The sequence below is a fragment of the Muscardinus avellanarius genome, assembly GCF_963383645.1.
Source record: "Muscardinus avellanarius genome assembly, chromosome: 9".
Taxonomy (NCBI): Eukaryota; Metazoa; Chordata; class Mammalia; order Rodentia; family Gliridae; genus Muscardinus; species Muscardinus avellanarius.
This window is the reverse complement of record NC_137795.1, coordinates 22950849-22963295: the sequence shown is the minus strand read 5'-3', so window position 1 is coordinate 22963295 and position 12447 is coordinate 22950849. Positions and strand designations below refer to the sequence as shown.

The following is a 12447-nucleotide window of genomic DNA, read 5'->3' as shown; positions in this document are numbered from 1 at the left end:
GTCAGATAAAAGACTGATCTAAGGCAAAATCTGGCAGATGGTCTTCTGCTAAAGATGTGGTTGAGTCCCAAGAAGCCGACCGTAAGTTGAAAATAGCATAATTCTATATACCTAACCTACTGAGCATTGTAGCTCAGGAACACAGCACACTGTAGTATTTTGGTTGCTTCTAGGGGTCACTGGGTTGACTGGGAGCTGTGGCTGGGTACTCCTGCCCAATACCTCCAAAGGCTCATATGCACAGCACTAGCCCAGAAAAGACCCAAATTCAGGTGTGTGTGTGTGTGTGTGTGTGTGTGTGTGTGTGTGTGTGTAGGGGGGTGCTGGGCATTCAACCCAGGGGCATTCTACCTCTGAGCTATATCCCTAGCCATATTTTGTTTTGAAACACAGTCTCACTAAGTGCCAGAGTACCTCACTAAAAGTTGCCAAGGCTGGCCATGAACCTGCAATCTTTCTGTCTCTTGGGAAAGTACTGGGATTTGAGGTGTGGGCCTGTGCCCAGCTCCAAAATCAGAAATTTAAGTATAACTTCTTTTTTTTTTTTTTTTTTTTTGCGGGTTTGGGGATGGAACCCAGGGGCTGTTGACCTCCGAGCTATATCCCCTGCCCTATTTTTTATTCTTCATTTTGAAACAGGGTCTCACTAAGTTGCAGAGGGCCTCACTAAGTAGCTGAGGCTATACATGAACTGTGATCCTCCAGTCTCAGCCTCCCGAATGCTGGGATTACAAGCGTGCGTCACCACGCCCAGCTTAAGTATAACTTCTAATGAATGCATATAATCTTCACAACATTGTAAAGTAAAACAAACAAACAAACAAAAAAAACCCAAGTAGAAGTTTTTAACAAACTTTTGTTTCAAAAATCCCTAAGTCAAACTTTTGGTAAGCCTGTACTCCCTGAAAAATAGCTATAATAAGGGAGCCCATGTAATCATTAACAACACACATTTCAAATTATTTTTGTCTTATAGAGAAAGTGAAATGCAACAGCAACCAGTGATGGTTCGGCCCTCGTGGTGCAAATTTCAGATTCCCCCAGGCATGCCAGCTTCAGTGTAGGCAAGGAAAGTGTATGTGTGTGTGGGAGATCCCTGTTAAAATAATTAAGCACTAATACTAAATAATACATGTAAGCAATATTTTTATTGGAATTTTTACTCTAATGATTACTTATTCTTAATAACTGCTCAGTTTAACTCTTTTCTTACAGGAACAGGATTAGACATAGACTCTCAAAATTGTTTTAGACTCAGAAGCTCTCTGGGCTGTGCATATCACTCTGATGCTTTTAGGTTTCAATGTATATTCGTGTTAAAAACTTTTGTGGTCTTCAGTGAGATCGATTTGCTGAGCTTTTATTAAGCAGATAAATCAATTCATTAGTTCACTCACTCATTCATAGAAAGACATGGGCCAGGCATTGGGAAAATAGTGGTGAAAAAACCAAAGAGCCTACTCTCATTGAGCTAAGAGTACAAGAAAAACACATTAGCCCCATAGTCACAGATAGGAACCTAGATTTACGCGGGGCGCCTCTCTGGAGTGGTACGGGCAGGAGGGTGCACCTCCCTGAGACGAGTCTGTGCCATTGAGGGGTGGGGGTGAGGGGGCATCCTAGGTAGAGAAGCAACATCTTCAAGGACTATGGGGGGCGGGGCCTCAGGATAACCACAGAAGGAGGCCTGGAAGTGGTGTTTAGGGATTTTGAATTTGATCCCAAGAGTTACAAGGGCACAACATGTATAAATGCTTGTGAGAACATCAGTCTGATTGCAATGTGGAGAACAGATCAGATTCAGAGAGAGAAAGAAGAGAGGATGATAGCTTTTTTAAATTAAATACTACACCTAGAAAACATGTGTATCAGGGATATTTTAATGGGTATGGCATGGTATCTTGCTTTCAAGGTACATAGTAGAAGAGGCAAAAATTAAGATTTAAACTTTGTTTGGTAGGGAAAATAGTGAGAAGAATGATTGATCTTAGAGTTCTCATAACTAATGAGTCCCAAGTAATTATATTTTCTTCATTTGAACAAAGGCAAAATCCAGAGAATGCTGAGCAGAATTTTTTTTGTGTGTGTGTGGTACTAGGGGTGGAACCCAGGGACGTTTCTACCTCTGGGCTATACACCCAGACCTATTTTATACTGTATTTGGAAACAGGGTCTCACTAAGTTGCTGAGAGCCTCACTAATTAGCTGAGGCTGGCTTTGAACCTGTGCGATTCTCCTGTCTCAGCCTCCCAGGTACTGGGATTACAAGCCTATGCCACCACATCTGGCCTATGGAATTGATATGGGAAAACTGGGCTCCATTCTGAAATGACTAAACATTATAAGCTTAAGTACCTTTAGTTTTCTATTTCTTTAAGTCTGTGATGTGATCTTATTCTCATTAAGCTATTATAAAAGACAATTATATGATAAATTAAGTAAACTTAAGATGAGAGGGTACCAGTCTCCTAATTAATTTTCACTAAAGTATGGAAAAAGGTCAAGTATGGATAAAGTATGGATAAACTTGATGACAATAAGATGCAGGCCTATACAGGCATAAGCCAGGATCTCTCTTTATACCCTTTGGTCTGCGATCGGGAAAATCTTGTTGATATGAAATGAAATTCAGTTATTTCTGTTGAATTGCTTATGTTTTAAATACTTGCTTACTAATGTGTAAGAATAAATTTCTAATGGATGGGTTTCAGACAATTTGACACAAAGGGTGTGAGTAATTGGCCCTCCTTTTAGTATCAAACACACCAGCACACAGCACTAGTCTGTAAAGAAAGCATTTAAAATAATCTTGCTTAGGACGCAAGAATGCGAACTCATAAGTGGAGTCTTTGGATCTTACAGTAGCTTGTAGCATGACCCACCAATGAGAATTCCTTCATAATCTGTTTCTCAGAACCTACCGGGTGCTGTGGAATGTCCTGCCTCAGCCACCAGACTGAATGGCCATGGTCCTTGGACCCTATCTGCCCTCCTACACCTGACTCTGAGATGTTCTTCTGTTACAGGCTCAGCCCAGCAGGTGTCCCATAGGCGGTCTTCCCTGGGCTCAAATACAAGTCAACCTTGAAGAGGAAGTGAGATGGCACAGCCTCGCAAGAAGATCAGGGTGGATAAATATCAGTCACCTATCCGGGGCTGTTGCAGGTCCTGCAGTCTCTTGGTTATCTGGCTTTAAGAGACCAGCTATCTTTTTCTTGAGCTCTGGAGTGGAGCAGCATGCATTTGGTGAACTCTGATAGTGTAGCAATTGGCCAAGAAATAATTTTAGTCTTTCAGATTCAAAGGCAAGATGGATTTTATTTTTGTCAAATAAAAAGTGATTAACTTTGCTTTGTGGACAGACACCACACTTTTTGACCAATTGCCACTTTATAGCTCTTTGGATCTAAAGAAGCAGAGGAAAGAGAGGTGTGGGTTTTGACTTTTTTTTTTCTGATGTAACTGTTTTTATGGGCTGGGGATCAAACCCAGGGCAAAGTAGGCAAGCACTCCACCACTTGAGCTATACCTCCAGCCCTGAGTTAAACTTTATAATTTTCCCTTTCCCCAGTGAATTGTGAAATACTGTCTTGCTTCTGTATCCGTGGGTTCTGTATCCTCAGATTCAACCAACCAAAGATGAAAAATATTTTTGAAAAATGAGTCTGTATTTAATATGTATGAATTCTCCTTTCTTGCTATTATTCCTTAAGAATACAGTATAACAACTATTTACATAGCATTTACATTAAATTAGGTATAACCAGTCATGTAGAAATGATTTAAAGTATCCTGGAGGGTGTAAGTATGTAATATGCAAATACTATGCCATTTTATGTAAGAGACTGTGCACCTGTGGATTTTGGTCTCCACGAAGGGACAACTGTACTATTACCCAGAAAAATTATACACATTGCATCTTGTTAACCACTTGGCTGGGAAAACCCATTTTTAATATTTCTAGCTGACAAGGAATATTGAGTGAGTATAAAACCTGAGCCGGCTGCCATCACTTGTGGCTATCGGTTTCTCAATGGATGATTCTCCAGTGAAATTATCTTATTAGCCCTGAACTCTACTGCTTAAGTTCAGGCACAATTTTCTTTCCTGTTATTAATTCGTGTAGCTTGTTTTCATTTGTACAAGTAATAAATGCTATTAGCAAACTGTCTCCTAATTTTAGCACCCTAAATTGGCTTAGCTTCTTCCCTTTCACTTTTCAAATCCGCACTGCCATCCCTTCAGGTCTTCTCTGACCACTCAGGCCACGATGGTTTCAGACCTCTCAATTTCCTCAGGGATAATACATGTACTCCACAGAACTGTGGAGAAAGTGATGTCATCATCCATCAGAAGGATAAGGACACGGCACTTGAGGGAGAAACTGTAGCCAACTTCTCTTTTGAGTTGGAAATTTCAATTTGGTCTTGGGACACTACCCATAGGATGCCACATCCAGATCTCACATGGAATTACTCAGGGACTTGGCCATTCAACTCTCCCTTGTTAGTTGGTCACACAAGCTGGAGGGCCAGCACACCGGTCCTTGGGAGGACCCGGGCCTTTTTACCTCAGCTAACAGGGGTCCAAAGTGATAATGGTTCTATGTGGATCAGGAAGAGAAGTCGGAGAAAGGAGCTAGACAACAAAAAGGATTGAAGGGAGGAAAACAAATTCAAGGGAGGCAACAACCAGCCCCGAGTGGCCTTATTATATGAATAGACTGCAGATAACTACATCTTTCCACCACAGCGCTTCATAAATTCTGTCATCTTGTTAAGGCTGTCAGAAGCACACTGACCTCACTTCCTCCATTAACAAGCTTGCCCTATTTTGAAGGGAGATTCTTTACAAACACACAGCCCAGGACACCTCATAAATGGCTTTTTCAGCCCTGTAATTCTGGAAGTAACAAAGTCCATGTGGAGGAGAGGGAGGGCGGAGTCTCAGAAGCCAGCTGACTGCTGACTGGCTGCAGAGAGGCGCTTGGCACAGCAACCAGTAGGCAGAGACACTCACAACTACTAGGTCTGTGAAGCAGCTAAAAGCAAAGTTTAATCCCTGCTTCCTCAGAAAGGTGTCAGAGGCAGATCGGTAGCTTTGCACGCAGTACCCAGGGTTCTTTTTGTTTGCCTGGCTGCTTCCTCTCTATGGTAAGACAGAGGTGGCCAGAGCACATTCAGGTTTGGAAATGTGAACCAGAAAAAGCTGATTGTGTGCAGCCCACTCCAAGGTTTTGTTTTTGTATTTGAAACCCATCGCAGGATTCCATCCATCCCCCAGCCACTCCACCCCCTGGTTCTCTCATTTCAGGTTAGATGAGAAAAATAGTTTTACATTCCCAGCGATCCAGGATGAATTAAATGGTCAGAAAATTGCATTCTGTTTGTATGAGACTGAGTTTTTGCTGAAGTCTCCAATACAGTCATGAAAAAGGATCTCAACTCTATAAAGAAAACGAAAACTCCCCACGGTCAACTTACGCACCAGGCGAGCTCCATAAAGTTGCTCTTGCTGACTAGCCCAGGTTTTAGTGTCTCAAGACAAACTGCGTCAAATTATATAGAAAACAAAGCATCCCCATGCTGAGGAGGACCTTATCTCTTATTCCTGAGGTGTTCCCTCCAGCTCCCCTGCGAGCCACTTTCACCCCCGTTGATTTATGCTCTCTCACTGGACACAAAGGTGGACCGAGCACAAAGTGTTTAGTGTTTGCGTTGGTGCCTTGGACAGATAATGAAAACAGCTCGGTGGCCTGGACTCCCTGCCCTTTCTTTCCTGTAATAATGATGCCGAGACCCTTCAAAGGCATGCCGTAATCAGAGCTCCTAGACTGGGAGTGGATTCATCAAAATTCATTGTATGCACTTTGGGATGGGAAGCAGAGATGCAGGGAGAAGGAGGGCTTGGTTCTCACCTTCAGTCTGGATTTCTTATCCAGCCCAATGCCGGGTGGAAGGTCATCCGTTATATCCAGTTGCTATTTTGGTCGGCCATATAAAAAATATTTCTGACAATTCTGAATTGCATGTATAAACCATTTTATGGCTGTCGGTCCTCTTGTTGCTCTCTCCTCTCTTTCTCAGCCCCCCCTTTTCTGAGTATCCCATATTTCCTCCTCTCTGCTATACCCAACATAAACATTTATCTTCTTGGACCATGTATTTAAAAAAAAAGGTAAAGGGAATAGTAAAAATACAGAGTCAAATGTGAGTGGCAGCGCCATAATTCTTTATGAAGTAGCAGGTAAGATTGATTGTCAAGGGTCAAAAGGCTAGGTCAAACTCCGCTCATTCGTCAGCTGAATGTCATTTTTGTTTTCCCTGTCACCAGATAGCTTTAAAAAAATTGCAACTCCTTCCTCATTATCTGGGACTTGGCTCCTTTTCTGCCATCCAGTATTAATGAAATCGTGCTTCAAGCCTGGCCCTCATCTTCTGCGGTTCTTCTTCATACGCTGCCTTTCTTTCTTAAGCACTACAGAGAAAGCACCATTTCAAAGGCCATTTTCTCCCACAGCCACATTGGAAAATTGCCACCAGAGTGAGAATGATTTGAAAACACACACAAGGTATAAACGTTTGGGTGAACAAAAATGTAATTAAATCATAGCAGGTGTAAAGCTTGCCAGCCAGTGTAATTGGATGGTGGCAATATCTTTGCATCTCATAAAGGGGAAAAAACGAGATGCAATATCTGGAAGCTATCTAAAATTATGTGGTGTAAATAAAGAAAAACCCCTTATAATTACAGTAGGCCACAACAGCATAACACAACATCTAAAATAATGCATTGATTTTGCTGAGTGTCCTTATACACCATCCACAGCAGGTCAAATGTAGGTTAATGCTATCAAATAATTTTACCTCCAAAACACTCATTTAATTAGCTCATGTTTAATTATCCTCAAGTGAAAGAGAATGAGGATTCATTAGATGAGAATTAATTTGTGAATTTTCAAGCATAGATATGCCAAATGCTGTAAATTATCAGCTAAAAGAGAGAACTTGTAAGACACAAATTTATATCCACAGCTAGATAGCAGCTTGACGTTTAAACATTAAGCAAGGATTGTTTCTTATTTTATATTTCTATGCTGTTCTTTTACTCTGTGCTCTTTTTCTCTAAAGAGTGTTAGTACAGAGATCTGGGCCAAAGTGGATTGATAAATCTAGATTAGAATTTTCTTTACAGCAGTGACATTATTTGGGCCAGTCATCTTGTCTTCTCTACAATCATTTGTAATTTTCATTAGAACATCTCTTCTTATTGGTTGGCAACTCTATGGGGTGACTGAAGTCTTTTATGGACCACTGAGTTCCGCTTTATTTCTATTTTGTGACTACTCTAGGCTTGCAGTCCCTAAAGGAAGGCAGATACCACAGAAAGTCTTATTGAGTATCTCAGGAGGTGGCTGGATCTATAAGATCACCACATAATCTCCTTAAGGAAGAAAATAATAACAAACAAAAATCTTCAATGAAATTTTAGGCAGGTTTTCATTTACTCAGAAATGGTGATTAATTTTTTGTGTGTGTGGTACTGGGGTTCCTGGAAGCCCTTCTACCTCCGGGCTACGCTCCCAGACCTATTTTTTATATTTTTATTTGGAAACAGGGTCTCTTAAGCCAGCGCGGCTGGCTTCGAACCTGCGCCATCCTCCTGTCTCTGCCTCCCAAGTGTGGGGATTACAAGCGTGTGCCACCACGCCCGGCGCAGAAATGGTGATTAATTTTTAATATAGCATTGCTCGTTTTGGTAGCACAATGTGGCACTTGTAACCATTCACCGTGCTCAGCGTGAGGACCTTGATTAAAAGAAACATGACACAACTGTATTAAGAGTCTGGGGCACAAGAGCAAGAATATTCAAGAACAAAGTGAGAACAGGGAGAGGCTTGGTAGAGAAACTGCCTCACAGAGAAACAAGATCCTAGAGATGAGATGGGCTGGGTGACCCTGGGGACTAGAGTTGTGAAGAACAGTTCAGACAGTTCTGAAAGGAAAGAGGAAGCTGACCAACTAAAATTAGGAAATGAAAATAAAAGACCCACAGCCCGTGTTTGTAAGAAAGGAGCAGAAATAACTTGATGAAGTGTAATGATAAACAATATAATTTTCCTTAAGTTGTATCTTTTTCTGACTTGCATTTTATAATTTCTAATGAGAAGAAATGGTTTTTATGTGTTATTACTCTGAATTCTATGCCTATTTTTTGGTTGCCGAGGCTGGCCTGGAATCCGTGATCCTCCTGTTTCAGCCTCCCAAGTACTGGGTTGTAGGTACATGCTACAGGACCTAGCTCTATGCCTATTCTTTTGTAAGCATCACTGGGACTTGGTGGTGGGTACTGAGGCCTGAGCCCATGTTGCTAAGTGCAACAGACTCAAAAGCAGCAGTCTTCATGCTGCTGACAGAAAATGCAGAAGGAACAGCCCCAGAGATGGCATAATAGCCTCACAAGGTTTGCCTTGAACTACAAATAATAATGGAAATGCGCCGTCTCTGACTATGAATGGTCTAGATTATAAAGCGTGAGGCTAAGATATTTGTTCTAATGGATTAACAAAACTAAGGCCAAATATTTCAAACCATAACTCAGATTATTGACAAAAACTGTTAAACACTGACCACATACATTTTCTTTTAAAAGACCATTTTGATGTTGAATAACCAGCAGCCACATTAGAATCTCCAACAACCAGGAAGTGAGTCACTGATAGTCATGTGCATAAAGACAACAGCTGGCATTCTTTTCAATTGGATCAAAGTGCTACGAAACTTTGACACTTTTTAATGTGGACATCCATGGAAATAAATGAGAAGTCCTACTTTTAGGTAAAACAATTGTATAGCTATAAGACGAGGAAAACTTGGGTTAAAAACAGTGTATATGATACAAACAAAAGATTTTAGTTGAGTAAATCCCAACAAATCAACTTGGCTACCAGAAACTCATATGTTGGGTGGTTATATGGCTGGAATGGAGTCCACATGTAGGATACATGTGGAATTTTGGCCATCACTTTTGGACCTTGCTGTCTAGTTTCCAGCATTGGGGCTAGAGTGTCCTTGTGTAAGTGTGGTCTGTGTACAAGAGTGGCAGGACCTGTGTCCAGGCATTTCTGCTACTGGTGCATACCGGAGGCAGAAACAAAGAGGAAGAAGCCAAGGGGAAGGGCTGGGGGAGGTGCATGATGAGAGGTAAAGGGAGATTTGTGTGCTGGCTCAACATCTTTCAAGATGTTCTCCTGAAGAAAAAGAATATATTTAAATAGTATAGCTTTAGTTTAGGGCATAATCAAGGACAACATTTGGGAGCTGCAGGAAGGTGGACTTTGGACTCAAAATAAAAATAAGGGCTTAATATTTTGATAAGAATGAAATGTGCTATCCTGAGAATCACTGAATACCTACTGCTTGGAGCCGTATGGCAAGAGGCTGGAGCACCTAGTACAGGAGACTGGAAGTGGATAGGGGCTTGGACTAGATGTCCTCTAAGTCTATTTTTAACTACTAGTTTCATGGACCAACACTGATTGAGCATCTTCCATGTGCCAGATACTGCGATTTGATGGAGTATCTGGGGTTGTCAGAGGCTGCACAATATGTTGATTTAATTACTTTTTCATCATGTCAGTAATTGGAGAATGAACTGAAAACTTGTTCCTTTGCTCACTATGACTGTAGCAGGCGCTCTAGCACAGATGATGATCTATGTTTCAGTGGCAGGCTTGCTTACCAATGAATTGAGTAGTTACATATCTGATATGGTGTGGATGTGGCTTGAATATGCGCCCCAAGGGTCCACATGCTGGGAATTTGGTTCCCAGTGTGGTGATGCTGAATGGTGGGAGAACCTGTAAACACTGGAGCCTAGTGGAGGGTTGTTAGGAGGGACGTGCCACCCTCGGGAGGAATTAATCCTGGTCTCTTGGAGTGAATAAGTTCTTCTGAGAGTGCGTTGTTATAAAACGAGGCACTCTAAAGTGAGGCTATGCTATACACTTGGTACCTTTGGTGCAAAGCCATTTTGGGGGGGATACAGGGGATTCAACCCAGGGGCATTCTACCTCTGAAGCACACCCCCAGTCCTTATTTATTTATTTATTTATTTGCTTACTTATTATTTTAAAACAGTTTTGCTATGTTACTGAGAGTCTCACTAAGTTGCTGAGGCAGGCTTGGAACCTGTGATCCTCCTGTAGTGGGATTATAGGCGTATGCCACCATGCCTAGCTTCACGCAGCCATTTTTTATTTCCACTTCTCTATCATGTTGTGATGCAGCCAGGGGAACCTGCAGCAGGGGATGAAAAGATGAAGACACTCCATCTTGAACCTTCAGTCTTTAAAACTGTGAATTAAATAGATTTTGTTTCATTATAAAGTCCTGGACTCAAATATTTTGTTATGGCAACAGAAAATGTACTAGTCCAAAATTTAAAAAAATTCTAATTATTCCAATACTTCATCATAGTTTTCAAGAATAGAGAGTATGAACTGAAGAAGGAAGAAGTAGACATTTGTTGAGTGTCTGCTACTGTGAGTCACTGTAGAAGCTCTATGTGCATATTAGTTTATTTTTCTTTCTCCTATGAGACAGGCATCACTGTGCCTCTTTATAGCTGAGGACACTGAAGCTCAGAGAGACGAGGCAATTTTCCCAGCATCACAGAGCTGGTGAGAGGCAGAGCTAAGCTTTGAACTCAGGTCTATCGTAATGCAAAGGTGAAGGTCTTAATAATACATCTTATAACTTCTGAGGATGAACAGTCCACTGAATTGTTGGCATTCTCTCACAATGTAAGGCCTTGATTATAATTCAAAGATTAAATAATTTGAAAAATTAAAAAGAGAGGATATTAAAAAAACTGGACCTTTAACTATCTTTCAGGATTTAAATTTTATCTGCTCTTTACCTTATTTAGGCCGACTGTGTTGACTGCTAGGAAGCAAGCCCATTCCCACCTACTTCTTGCATCCCTTTGAGTCCCAAATTTCCCAATCAGCAATGCCCTTTATGGACAAGTATTTATTTATTTATTTACTTATACTCAGGTTTGAACCCAGGGGCATTCTCTCTCTGAACCATACCCCAGCCCGTTTTATTATTTAATTTTTGAAACAGTGTCTCTCTAAATTGCTATAGGATTACTGGGATTATAGCCATGTGCGAGCAAGCCTGGCTTACTGACAGGTTTTATACAGGTTCAATTAATAAGCATTAGTGATGGAAGGCCCCATGGAGCCCCTGCTGTGTGCAGAACCCTGGAATGGGTGTTTTGTGTTCCCTCTAGGCCATTGCTTCTTACTTCATGTGCCCACAAATTACCTAGAGATCTCAGGAAAACTCAGGTTCTGACTCATAGCTCTGGGCTGGGGTCTGAGATTCTCCATTTCTAACCTGATCCCAGGTGATCCTGGAGCAGCAAACTTCCTAGAGCCAAAGAGTGTCCATGGACAGGTAAGCTCTAGATCATCAGATGATTGATCCAGTATCTTTCTCTATGTGTGTCTTCTGGAATCTGAATGTGAAAGGCATTTAAGAGAGAATAGACCCTAAGAAGAAAAGAAGATAGAAAGAAAAACAATTCAGAGCTATCACTTACATAGTACTTCATATATATTATCATATTTAATTTTTAAAACAACTTAAGTGTATGGACCATGACACTCCTCCTTTTTCAGATGAGAAATCTAAGGCACAGGAAGAATGGGTAACACGACCAGTAGCAGCTATGAACCAGGAGCTTGGCTTTACTATGCTGTGCACTGGAGGAGGCATAACATACAGAAAGAAGAGTCTAGAGGAGAGGAATCAGGGTATTGAGGAGGTCTAAAAATTGGCTTGGAGGCACACCCTTTAGAATTCCAGGGTATTTAGCTTGGATTTAGAACTTATCTCTCTTATAATTTTTTTCTGCTATTTGAAGAGCTGTTATGTGGAGTAGATTTATTTTATATTTATTTAGATAACTACTTGCAAACTTTGTTTTTTGGGCTACTACTCTTGGTGAATGTTCCATAGAGAAAGAGTGATGCACAAACATGCCTTTTCCTCTTAGAGATTCACAGCATCCGTTAGACTACTAAGGCTCTGAGAAGTCCTCCAGCTAGCAGGCCGGCTTGATGATTTTTTCTGGTACTGAGGATTGAACCTAGGGGAATTCTACCTCTGAGCTAAACCCTAAGCTTTTTTTTCTTTTTTCTTTTTGGTACTGGGGATGAAACCCATAGGAATTCTACCTCCGACCTACACCCCCAGCCCTATTTTTAACTCTGTTTTTGAAACAGGGTCTCACTGAGTTGTGAAGGGCCTCACTAAGTAGCTGAGGCTGTTCACAAACCGTGGTCCTCCTGTCTCAGCCTCCCAAATGCTGGGATTATAAGCATGTGCCACCACGCCTGACTCCTAAGCCCTTTTTATTTTTGAAATAGGTTCTCAT

General features: G+C 41.3%; 1 protein-coding gene across 1 annotated transcript in view; it reads right to left on the bottom strand.

Moving 5' to 3' along the window:
• The window catches only part of POU6F2 (POU class 6 homeobox 2), a gene marked incomplete at its 5' end in the record, with an annotated part of 485527 nt that overhangs the window by 162133 nt on the left and 310947 nt on the right, over positions 1 to 12447 (bottom strand). The gene's annotated exons all lie outside the window — the stretch shown is intronic.